Genomic DNA, 12,358 nt, shown 5'->3' with positions numbered 1-12,358 from the left:
GAAGAGCTAAGAATAGCTCAAGATCTCCGTATAACTTGGATATGATCGTGGTTCTGATTTCAGAGGACATGAAATCCATTAGCTTGGACATATTCAATGGTACTTTTCGAGATATCGGCCCCTGGCCAGGGACTGGTGATGAAGATGGAATCACTTCCTCTTCGATGGGGTCAGGCATTCCCTCACTAAACATTCTTTCAAGAAAGAAGGGTGGTTGCCCACTTCCTGATGTCCTATCTTCACTTTCTTCCCGAATGATACTAGGTATAGCTAATGGTTTATGGCTCCTGTGAGGCTGAACTTGTGTAGGAAACACTGTGTCTGGAATTTTGATTCTTCTAGGGTCTGCTAACTCCAGTTCTCTTTGTGTTTCTTCCACCAAACCCCTTAAGTGTTGCACTTGTTCAATCTCCTCAACTGGGTTTGGGTAAGTTCCAATCTTTTTCTTGAGGGTTTTTGGCCCACGTGGCTTGTCTTGGGGAGTCTCAGTCAGTTTGGGTGGCCGAGAGGCATTAGCTGACTTGGTTGTGGGGCCAAGGAAGTTTCCTTCTGTTTCCCTTGATTTATGTATTGCTTGATTCTCCTTCGTTGAGCTCCCAAGTGGGTTCCTCACTTAAGATAGTGGCTTTGGTCCCCATGGTTTCTATTGAATCAGAATCATCTTCAGGATCATTCATTTACACGGGGTCGTCTCCTGTTCCTATGTTAGTCTTTGAACTAGGCTTGGAGCTCGTGGCATTAAGCGATCTCTTCCGTCGCGTTTTCTTTTTCTTTGCTCGATCAATTGATGCAGTATCTCTCTCTTTGAGAATGTAGTTTTGATTTTGAAGCATTGACCGTGTAACTACATTCGCGGGTACAACAGGTGTGGTTCCTCGTGCCTGGTTGGTGACCTCAACTAAATTCAATGGCATAATCTTGGGTGCACTAGGATTATGTGGACATTGAGCAATCAAACGATCTATGCCACAACGATTACATGTAAGTACTGGCATTCCCGATGTGCTCCCTTGATTTGGTTGCATTTGAGTAGCGATCTTCTGTAGCCTATTAGGGCACTCCGCTACACGATGCGGTCCACCACAATCGTAGCATTGAAGAGGTGGTCTCCTCGCCAGGGTATTAAGGTTTTGCCCTCTTGTGGCGAGAGCAGCCGCTTGATATACAGGCTTGACTTTCCCAAAATGATCCTCCATGTAGTACTGGGGAGTCATTTCAAACGTATCAATCCCATATGAAACAGTGGGGTCTATCTCCTCTTCATAATCCCCACACGCACTATGTGACTCAACCCATCTGGTTTATAGGGGTAATCCTTGGATGTGGAGGTTGTGGTCCTAGCACTCGTGGTGGTAACGGCACAGACTGGACTACATTCGGGTTCTTTGGAACTATGTGGTGTGATGGTTGCTCGACAGGTGGTGCAGGCATCAGCGCGGGTACTTGAGGTGTGTTTGACAAGGCTAGTGGTGCCTGATTTGCCAACATACGCTTAAGTACTAGGAAATCCTTAGATTGATGGCCATACTTACCACATGCATTGCAATTCCCATTGAATTTAACTCTGAATGTGGGACATTCACTCGTACTATGTGGTCCTAAGCAAACCGAACACCATTGTTGCTCTCTTCTTGGGTACATATGCCTATTTTGAGGAGCTCTATTACCCCTAAAGTATTCTTGGAGAGCCTTAGTAAGGTCATAGACATTTCGGATATCTTGGACTCCTTGGCAATAGGTTTTACCGTCATTGGCTCATGCCCAGATACTTGCGAACTAACAGATTTTGTGTCCGAAGACACCTTTTTACCTGTAATCATCAAGTTGTCTTCTAACTGAATTGCATTGGCAGTGACTGCTTCCCACATCGTAAGACCTCTAATGACTAGGCCATTGTATATGTCCTCGTGGCGCAATCCTCGGATGAATCTTCAAAGCCGTTGGTTGTCATTGAAGCGCTCATCGGGAGTGCAGCAAGAATTTAGATGCTTTAATCGACTTATAAAGTCTCTCACTGACTCCCCTTCCTCGCGTTCAGCTTTTTGAAGTTGAGATGCTACTCCCCAAAGCACACCCTCACGTATGTATTCCTTCAAAAACAATCTCTTGAGAGTGGATGCTCTTCAACCCTTAAAGTTCGATACCAATCTCTAGCTTTTCCACTCAAGGTTAAGCCTAAGGCTTTACACTTATGTAGCTCATTGTGCTCTTCCAAGGAATCACACACGTGTTCAAAGACTTCAATGTGCTTCCTAACATCTTCATTACACTAAAGTTTTGAGTGAGCTTAGCAACTTGTACCACCTTGCTTCTAGGCTCTCTCTCAGGCATGCCTCGCATGTTTTCTGTAAATAGATCATCCGATCGTCTGAGCAAACGCTGCAAGATCACCTAGGTGAGCAGGCATAGCTGGTGGAGGCACTTCCAGGATAGCCTGGTTGATAGGAGTTGGTGTTTATCTTGGTATGTATGCAGCTAACGTAGGATATGATATGTGACTAGGCCTAGCTCCTCTTGGATAAGGGTTGTGATAAGGCAGTCGTGGAGCATACGCCATTGGCATACTAAGAGGCATAGGAGCTACATGAGCATGAGTAGCGATAGGTTCATATGGTCGATAGGCACTGGCACGCACTGTTGTAGGTACTGTTCCACTAGGTAACGGTGTCATACTAACTACAGTGGTAACAGGTGCGCTTTCTGTCATGCTCATCATCAGAGTAGGCATTGTGGATTCCCTAATGGAAAGTTGAGCCAAGGTTGGAAAGCTAAAGTTACTGTTCGTGGTGGGCTCAACCTGCATTGAGACTCCAGGCGAAACAACATACGAAGGGTCTATGGGACTCACTGCCGAGGGAGTCTCCAATTGTGACAGGGTTGGTTGTTTGGCCTTGCCCGTATCCAAAAATTTCATAGGGCTAGTGGAAACTAGGTTCACTCCCCTATTTTGCCTCTCGAATTTGATAATTCTATGAATAACCTCACATATCATTTGTTGTTGCTCCTCTATATTAGTGGCACTAGATGTAGATCGTATGACTTCTCACCAACCTACATGGTATGTGTAACCCGTGTATAGGTCAGTCAGAGTCTCCGTGTGTAGATCATATTCCCAATTTTCATTGAGAAATATCCCATCCAGACTTGGTGTGCCAAACGGTTCTCTTGAAGTGGACGCAATGTCACTTCTTATGGATCGACTTCTAGGGACCTCTACTTTAGGAAGAGCATCAAAAGGTGGTAGCTCAGTAGGGCCTTCATTAAACGAAGTGGGTAGAATATCCACATGGACACTATTTGGGAGGGTAGAGTCTACATGAGATGTGAATGGCGAATCTACTACCCCTCTTTCCTCGTTTACTTCGCTTGTCGCATGTTCAGAGCGTGTAGCTCTACTAAAGGTCTCTATTAGACGACTAAACATGCTAGATCCGGGTTGTGGGGCCCAACTGGCATGTTTTGGCTTGCCTCCTCAGGGTTCTTGGTAGGGTGTCCCTCCATGGCTTCTGAGTCAGAGATTGAGTCACTATCCGCTATTCGTGGATCTTGGGTTGCACTTCCTTGGGTTCCAGCTGAAGGCCAAGATGCTAACGTGGAGGGATGGTGTGAGCCTGTGTAAACTGAAACGCTTTCTAGTGGCTCAGACTCCAGCACCGGACCAGAGCGTAGATGCATGTGACGTGGGTACCCTCCTATGGGCATTGGTAACTACCCTTGAAGCCCACACAAGTGGTTTCTCAGGTGTTTCGCACCCTGTTTTTATATTGTTTTTATATTGTTTTTAACCCATTTTTAACCCCCTTACTTATGGTCGAACCTGGACTAGGGCGTGTGATAGATCAAGACAAGCATATCGTTTTAAGGGTCCTAGCGTGCTTTACAGCGCAGTGTTCGTCTATCAGGAGCTCCTGTGGTCCTCAGAACAGTCTATTTGCTTGTGGGGGAAGGGTAAAGGCTTTATCGCACATGCTCACTCCACTTCTTGGGGGTTGGACTACATATAGAGCTCCACTTCCCTTAAGCTTTCACTTGAAAGAAAGCTATGGAGGCTCACTCTCCTATATATATATATATCAAAAGACCGAGACCGAGACCATGGTCGGGGTCGGGGTCAATTGGGGGTTTCTTCTTTTCAAAAATTTCTTTCCTCTCCACATGGGTTTCGTTTTTCGTTTTTTTTAAATTAAATTTTGTCCTTTTTTTTTCAAAAAAAGTTTTATAGGGTTTGTTTTCTAGGGTTTGGGCTTGGCCGCGGTGCTGCTCGCACACAGCGCAGGCCTAGGGATTCAAAACCCCCCCTCGTCCGCGTTCTCACACACGCACGCAACGTAGAAAACTAGAAACAGAGCACGGAACAAGCAACGCAAAAAACCAAAAACAAAACGCAGAACAAGAAAATGACCAGGGGAACCAGAATTACAGAAACAAATTACAGAACACGAAAAACATCAACAACATACACACAGTCGCCTTTCCTACAGTATAAATTTCACTTCACGCAGAAGCCCGAGCTACAAACTGGAGCTTGGTGCAGGGCATTTCCCCGGCAGCGGCACCAAAAATGTGCGCTTTTATCGCACGAGTCAGAGCTGAGGACTTGCCGAACACCGTATGCGAGCCACAAATGGCTGTAAGCATACAACCAGAAACTAGCAAGCTCAAACAGAAAGCAAAGGTGTGTCACTCATCGCTCAAACCGCCACCGTGAAGGATTCTCGCGTCGCAGTGAAGAAGGAGCCGCCGTCGCCGCTCTACCGCCTCGCCAACAGCCGTGCTGCCACACAGTGCTCGATCGCTCTCTCTCTCTCTCTCTCTCTCTCTCTCTCACACACACACACACACACACACACATACACAGGAGAAGGGGACCGAGAAGATAAGGCAAGAGCACACTTTGTATTCAACACATTGAGAATAAGAGTTTTAGGGTTACATTTGACTCTTATAGGTGACTTAGCCGTTCACACATAGGCGCCCATACATGGCCGGCCGATCCTAACCCTTATCCTGCTGATATTCAAGGTGCGCCTCTCATCGGCAATCACCCAATCCCTCTATCCTTTACCTATGGTGCCGACAAGCCCGGCCCATGACTCAGAATACTTAAATTAATAATTTCTAAAACATTGGACCAGCCATGTCATCCACTAAATACTCCTCTTGTACCTCATGAATCCAATCATGATGCACCTCCAAAATGGCATGTATAGTGTAAGCCCACATCTAGAAAGTGCATCTGCCACCACATTGTCCTTTCCCTCCATGTAAGAGATCTTGAAATCATAGTTTTGCAAGGAAGCAAGCCATCTCTTTTGCTTTGCAGAAAGGTATTGTTGAGTGATGAAGTATTGGAGTACTCGGTGATTAGTCCTTACTTTGAAATGCCCACCATACAAATAGTGATGCCACTTCTTCATGGCATGCAAAATGGCCAACATTTCTTGATCATAATCATGAAGCTCCCTCTCCTACTCGGTGAGCTTTCTACTCTCATAAGCAATCACCCCATGCTCTTGATATAGCACGGCACCAATAGGCTCTCCTACTTGCATCAGCCCGTGTAGTGAAAGGCTTAGGAAAAATTAGGGCAAACCAATATTGGAGATGAAATAAGTGCTTGCTTGAGCTCTTGGAAGCTCTTATCAGCCACAACATCCCAAAAAATGCTTCCTTCTTAAGCCTATCGGTAAGCAGAGTTGCCATGTGAGCATAATGGTGTATGAACCTCCTATAAAAGGTTATAATCCCAGGAATCCCCTTATTTAAGTAGTGTTGGTGGGTGTAGGCCACTCTTTTACACATTGTACCTTCTTGAGATCCATCTTAATGCCATCATTGCTCACAATGTGACCCAAGTATTCCACCTCTTGTGATATAAATGTGCACTTGCTTTGTTTGGCGAACAACTTGTGCTCTCTTAACACCTTCAACACTTGCTCCACATGCATCAAGTGCTCTTTCCTTGACTTGCTATACACAAGTAAGTATGTCATCAAAGAAGACCAAAACTGATTTGTAGAGGTGTGAGATCCCTGTCCCCTCCGCGCAACGAAAACAAGGATGCTAGCAACGGAAGTAGCACTTCTTGTATGGGGCAGGATCCCACACTCGGGGCCTCGCTACGGATATCTGGTGGACAGGAGACTAATCCATCTCTTCCAAAAACCGAACCCAAAAAAACTTCCCTTATCCGGAAAGCACGGGCGATTCATCCAAGATAACTTTTCTCTAACGTAGTCAAAAGCCTTAACTAACTGAACTGGTCTGACAGAACCCGTAAGTTCCTTAGTCAGATCAGGGAAAAGATTGTACTTAGATCATAGAGACCAACGCTTTTTTCCTCATTGAGAGGCACAGCCGTTGATTCTTTTCCATAGAACAATTTTTGACCGGGATTTACTTTATCTAACGTACCATAACACAATTGAGTCTCAACTTAGGGATCCATTAGTGCAGCCTAACTGCATCCAGTCCCCTGGGTTAGCCAACCGCCCAACCACTGTAGTGATGGGATCCAATTAGGAATTTGGTTAGGTTTTATCCCGGGTACCAGGGAAAAGAGTTCCCAGGCCCCCTAGTCGGATACTCATGCAAACTTAAAACTAGTCACACCACTTACACACCCAATATGAAATTGCCTTTTTCATCGATTCAACTGTCTTTAAAACAATCTTTTAATAAAACCATAATATCAATGATCAATAACCTCTAATTATCCAGTTGAATCCTAATTTCCAATTCATTCTTTCATTGGTGTACCTATGGCATCATTGGCAACCAGAACGCTCACCACCTGTCCACTCAGGGGCCTTTTCGATAGTTCCTAGCTCATAGTAACCGGCAATATATTTACATAACAAAATGGAATCTCCGTTGAAGATCAGCAAGATCAACCAACGGATCCATATAAAAGAGCCATGGACTCATCAGTTGAGGACCAGCAAGATCAATCAACCAGATCCATGCCCGAAATTCAGAAAACAACTCATACTCCTTGTTCCAAATATCTTCCCCGACGTACGTGTGGGTATCTTCGACGACCCAGAGCCGGAGCACCGTATGGTCAGCACCCTCTAGGATCCTTTGCAAGTCACCTAGTGCTTCACTCATAGGCCGCTTCCTTGGTCCCTCGCCCACCGTACCGGAAGCTCACCATTTTAAATTGAACCGAGGCTGGTGTCAAGACCTGGGCCGACTTTGCTATGCGAGATGTCCTCCATCGACTCTCCGTCAGCAGTTGCAACTTTAACATATAGGTCTCCACGACCTCATTCAAAACGGTCAAAATGCTTCCCCAGCATTCTTGACATAAAACAGTCATTTTAAAAACAGATTTCGCATACAGATACAATTCCAATAAAATTTCATCTTTTCTCATCATTCCATAATTTATCTTCATCGATCCCTATCACATTACATCATTCCCATATTAGATCACGTCATCCACACATCAATCCATATCATCCATACATCCATCCACATTATCCATACATCCATCCCCACATTATTCATACATCCATCCACATCATCCACATCACCCATACATCCATCCACATCATCCACATCACCCATACATCCATCCACATTAATCTACATCATTCACACATCAAACCACATCATCCATTCATCCATCTACATCAATCCACATCATTCACACATTAAACCACATCATCCATACATCCATCCACCCATACATCCATCCACATCATCCACATCACCCATACATCCATCCACATCAATCTACATCATTCACACATCAAACCACATCATCCATTCATCCATTTACATCAACCCACATCAAACCACATCATCCATTCATCCATCTACATCAATCCACATCATTCACACATCAAACCACATCAACTATACATCCATCCACATTAATCTACATCATTCACACATCAAACCACATCATCTATTCATCCATCTACATCAATCCACATCATTCACACATCAAACCACATCATCTATACATCCATCCACATTAATCTATATCATTCAAACATCAAACCACATCATCTATACATCCATCCACATTAATCTATATCATTCACACATCAACCATCCGATTCACATGCCGTCATTTATTCACATCCCTTATCATTCATTCATATCACGATTCACATGCCATCACATTCCTTCACATCTTATACTATTCATTCACATCCTAATTCACAGGACATTACATCCATTCATCCATTTACATTTATCTGTTTCATATCACTTCCATCCATCCATTTACATCTATCTGATTCCTATCACATCTCATCACATCTATTTATAGAATGTAAGAGAATTCTAATTTTTTTGATATAAAGATTCTTTACGCATCTAATTAGGCATAAAGACAACTTTAGTAGAAATAACACTTTTATAAAAATCCTTTTATGCATCTATTTATGCACAAATTCAATTTTAAGGAAAATAACACTTTCGAATTAAAAATAAACCTTTTATGCATTTTACTATGCATAAATTCCATTTTAATGAGAATAACACTTTCAAAATAAAAATAAATCTTTTATGCATCTATCTATGCATGAATTCAATTTCAATGAAAATAATACGTTCGAAATAAAAATAAATCTTTTATGCATCTTTCTATGCATAAAATCAAAATTGATAAGAATAACTCTTTTGGATTAAAAGTAAAATTTTTTATGCATCTATTTATGCATAAAATCAAAATTGATGAAAATAACTCTTTTGAATTAAAAATAAAATTCTTTATGCATCTTTTTATGCATAAAATCAAAATTGATAAGAATAACTCTTTTGGAATAAAAATAAAATTCTTTATGCATCTATTTATGCATAAAATCAAAATTGATGAAAATAACTCTTTTGAATTAAAAATAAAATTCTTTATGCATCTTTCTATGCATAAAATCAAAATTGATAAGAATAACTCTTTCGGAATAAAAATAAAATTCTTTATGCCTCTATTTATGCATAAAATCAAAATTGATGAAAATAACTCTTTTGAAGTAAAAATAAAATTCTTTATGCATCTTTCTATGCATAAAATCAAAATTGATGAAAAATAACTCTTTTGAGTTAAAAATAAAATTCTTTATGCATCTTTCTATGCATGAAATCAAAATTGATAAAAGTCACACTTTTACAATAAAAATAAAATTCTTTTATGCATCTAATTATGCATAAAAATCCAATTATGATAAAAGTAACACTTTTATAATCAAAATAAAAATTTCAATATGCATCCTTCTATGCATAGAAATTAATTCTAAAGAAAATAACACTTTTATAATAAAATAATTCTAGTATGCATTTTTCTATACTTAGAATGAAAAATAACACTTTAAGAATACATATACGATGGGGATTACTCTTTTTGAATAATAAAAGGTAAAACTTATTTTACACAAATTTTAGAAAATTTTGCCGTAACTTCCTTTGTATGGTTGACCATTTTTTAATTTTTAACTCTCTAAAATCAACTAGAATTTCACCAAAAGTATTTAAATCATTCTAATGTAAACAATTTCTACTTATTTAAGAAAAACATTATGAAAAACTTGATTCTATCCATTAATCATTCATCTAGGATAAAGAAGGGTTGGATTTACTAAAGAAGAGAGGGGAATGCCTTTTCAATGAGGCATAACATCATTATTCACTTTAAAGAAGACAAAAATCATAAAAACCATAAAATAAAATAGAAAAGAGAAGAATCTCTAACTTACAAGGAGAATTTGAGAGCTTTCCTTTGGCTTGATGGTTTGAGGGATCTACTCTTGTTTGAAACAAGAGTGGCCCCACCAATCTTTAGAAGAGGGAAAGGTCAAAAACTAATGAATTATGAGTAAATTCATAGTTTTTGGCTCGTGGGAGAAGTAGAGTAACAGTGCAAAAACACTATTAACCTTCAACAAAGGGAAAGGATTCTATTTATAGGAAAAAGTGAACCTCTAACCAAGCAAACTGATTCTAGAATTTTCCAGATCAGTTTGGTCAATTTTGACCATTTTTAGGTCAATTTAACTTACTTTTTGGATCTAGTTGAAACAGGAGAGAGGAGAGATAAAAATATCTCATTATTTGGGAGTTTAAAACTCTCCCACACATGTGAAATAGGTGCCTCCTTCATGAGGGGAATTCCCCCATACTGAGGTGTCAAAAATGCTTCATTTCTTCTAAATATCTCTCTTTTTTTAAAAAAAACTATTAACCTTGTCCTTAGTCAACTCTTCATCTTATGTGAGTATTTACTCATTTTTGGGGGATTTTCCTTTTATTCTTCCATTTATCTCCTCCCTACATTTGGATGAACCTTATTGGTCCATAGGAACCTTAATTTAAAAATTTAAAAAAATCTGGATTCCTACGATAAGGCCTCTTGAGAATAGATTATACTTGATTTCTAATGCACCTTCTGAAAATCTTTTTGAACTTCTGTTTCAGGAAAAATTATTTTAATAAGATGAGATATTTTTCCATCCAAAAATATTTAATAATTGAATCATCTCTCTCTAGAAGATTTTCTCTCTCTAGGCCAAAACAGGTATAAACAAGATCTTTTATATTTCTGAAGAGGGATTTGATTACAAGGGGAGAATTTAGACATCATGAGGGGTTGGGGGAGGAATCTTACAAGAGGAATGTCTTCAAAACTTTGTTCATAAGAACTTGAAATGTGGCCAGGGCATTTGATAATCCAAAAGACATAACCACCATGAATTGAAATAGACCCTATTCAGTCCGAAATGCCGTCTTAAACTCATCTCCATCTTTCATTCTTATTCGATGATACCCGGACTACTTGAGATCTATCTTGGAGAAATATTTTGCTCCTTTCAACTCATCAAGTAAGTCATCAATTCTTGGAATGGGGTATCGATTCTTTATAGTGATCTTGTTGAGATCCATCCCTATAATCGATGCACATTCTATAAGATCCATCCTTCTTCTTCACCAACAAAACGGGTGAGGTGAAGGGTGATTGGCTTGGTTGTATGAACCCCATTTATTACAAAAGCTCTTCCACTTGCTTTGCCACCTCTTCCCACTCAACCTTTGAAAGCCTATAAGGAGACTTATTGACTGGTTTTACATCCTTCTCAAGCTCTATGGTATGGTCGACTTCTCTAGTAGGTGGTAAGCATTTTGGTGCTTCAAACATATCTTTGTACTCTTGCAACAAGGTATCCATCCCTTCATCATGTATTTGCAGCCCATTGTCCTCTTCTTGGACGAGTGAGTTGTAGTATGTAAACAAGGCATAAGCTCTTCAACTCTCTCTTCATTTGCTTCATAGACACCAAGGTTAATGCATGGCTGCAAATTCCATCCAAACATAGCTCTTTGCCTTCCTGCATAAACCACATTTTCATGTGCTTCAAATCCATTGAAAACCTGCCCAAAGTGTGCAACCAATCGCATCCAAGCACCACATCAATGGGCCCCATGTCAAGCATAATTAAACGGGCATCATAGGCATAATCGGAAGATAAAGAAATCCTTGTTGCAACCCAACTCTTACTCAGCTCATGCTGTCCATTTGCAACCTCCACTTTTAGAGGCTCCATCATCTCCCATGGTGGGCATAGTCTCAAAGAATTTATTGATTTAGAGATCACAAAACTATGTGTGCTCCTCGAATCAACAAGCATGTCAATTGATCTTCCCCCAATCTTCCCCACGAGCCTCAAAGTGTTGGAACCTTTGCATCCCGCTTTAGCTTTTTGTTGTGAAATGGCACATAGCATGGCTGTCCTTTCTTTTGTTTCAACTTCTACCCAATCCTCTCCACCCGGATCAAATGGAAACTCTTGAGAAGGGTCAAGAGTAGGCTCTTCTATCACATCATTAGAACAATCCTGAAATTCAGCCACATCCATGTATTCCAACTTCATCATCAACCACCTCAAAGATCATGTTAGCCCGTACCTCCTTTGCCTTGGAAATCTTTTTATGCTCAGGACTCCATTTCTCATTGCATAGGAAGCAAACTCCCTTCTTCCTCTTCTCATCTATCTCTACTTGTGTCAATTACTTAATCACTTTGCCTTAAAGAGAAGAGTATTTAGCATCATTTTTGGGTGGAGGTTTGGCCATAGAACCACTCCATTTCACATTCGTTGGCTGTCCATACACACTAGGATATTGTTGTATGGGAGTGGAGGTTGGAGTGAAGCTTGCACAAAGTACATAAGGTGTTAAAGAGGTAGAAGTTGGCCGTTTGGTTGGGTTGAAAGTAGATGGTTTAGTTGTCCCCACATTCCATCTATTTGCAACACTCGCCTTATACTTAGATTTAAAGACCTTTGCATAATACATGGCATCTTGCAAAGTTTGAGGTCTTTGAGTCTTCACATCAATAGTGATGATTGCAACC

Source organism: Cibotium barometz, chromosome 59 (genome assembly GCF_041138505.1).
Source record: "Cibotium barometz isolate CiBa-2024 chromosome 59, ASM4113850v1, whole genome shotgun sequence".
Lineage (NCBI taxonomy): Eukaryota > Viridiplantae > Streptophyta > Polypodiopsida > Cyatheales > Cibotiaceae > Cibotium > Cibotium barometz.
This window is presented reverse-complemented; position numbering follows the sequence as displayed.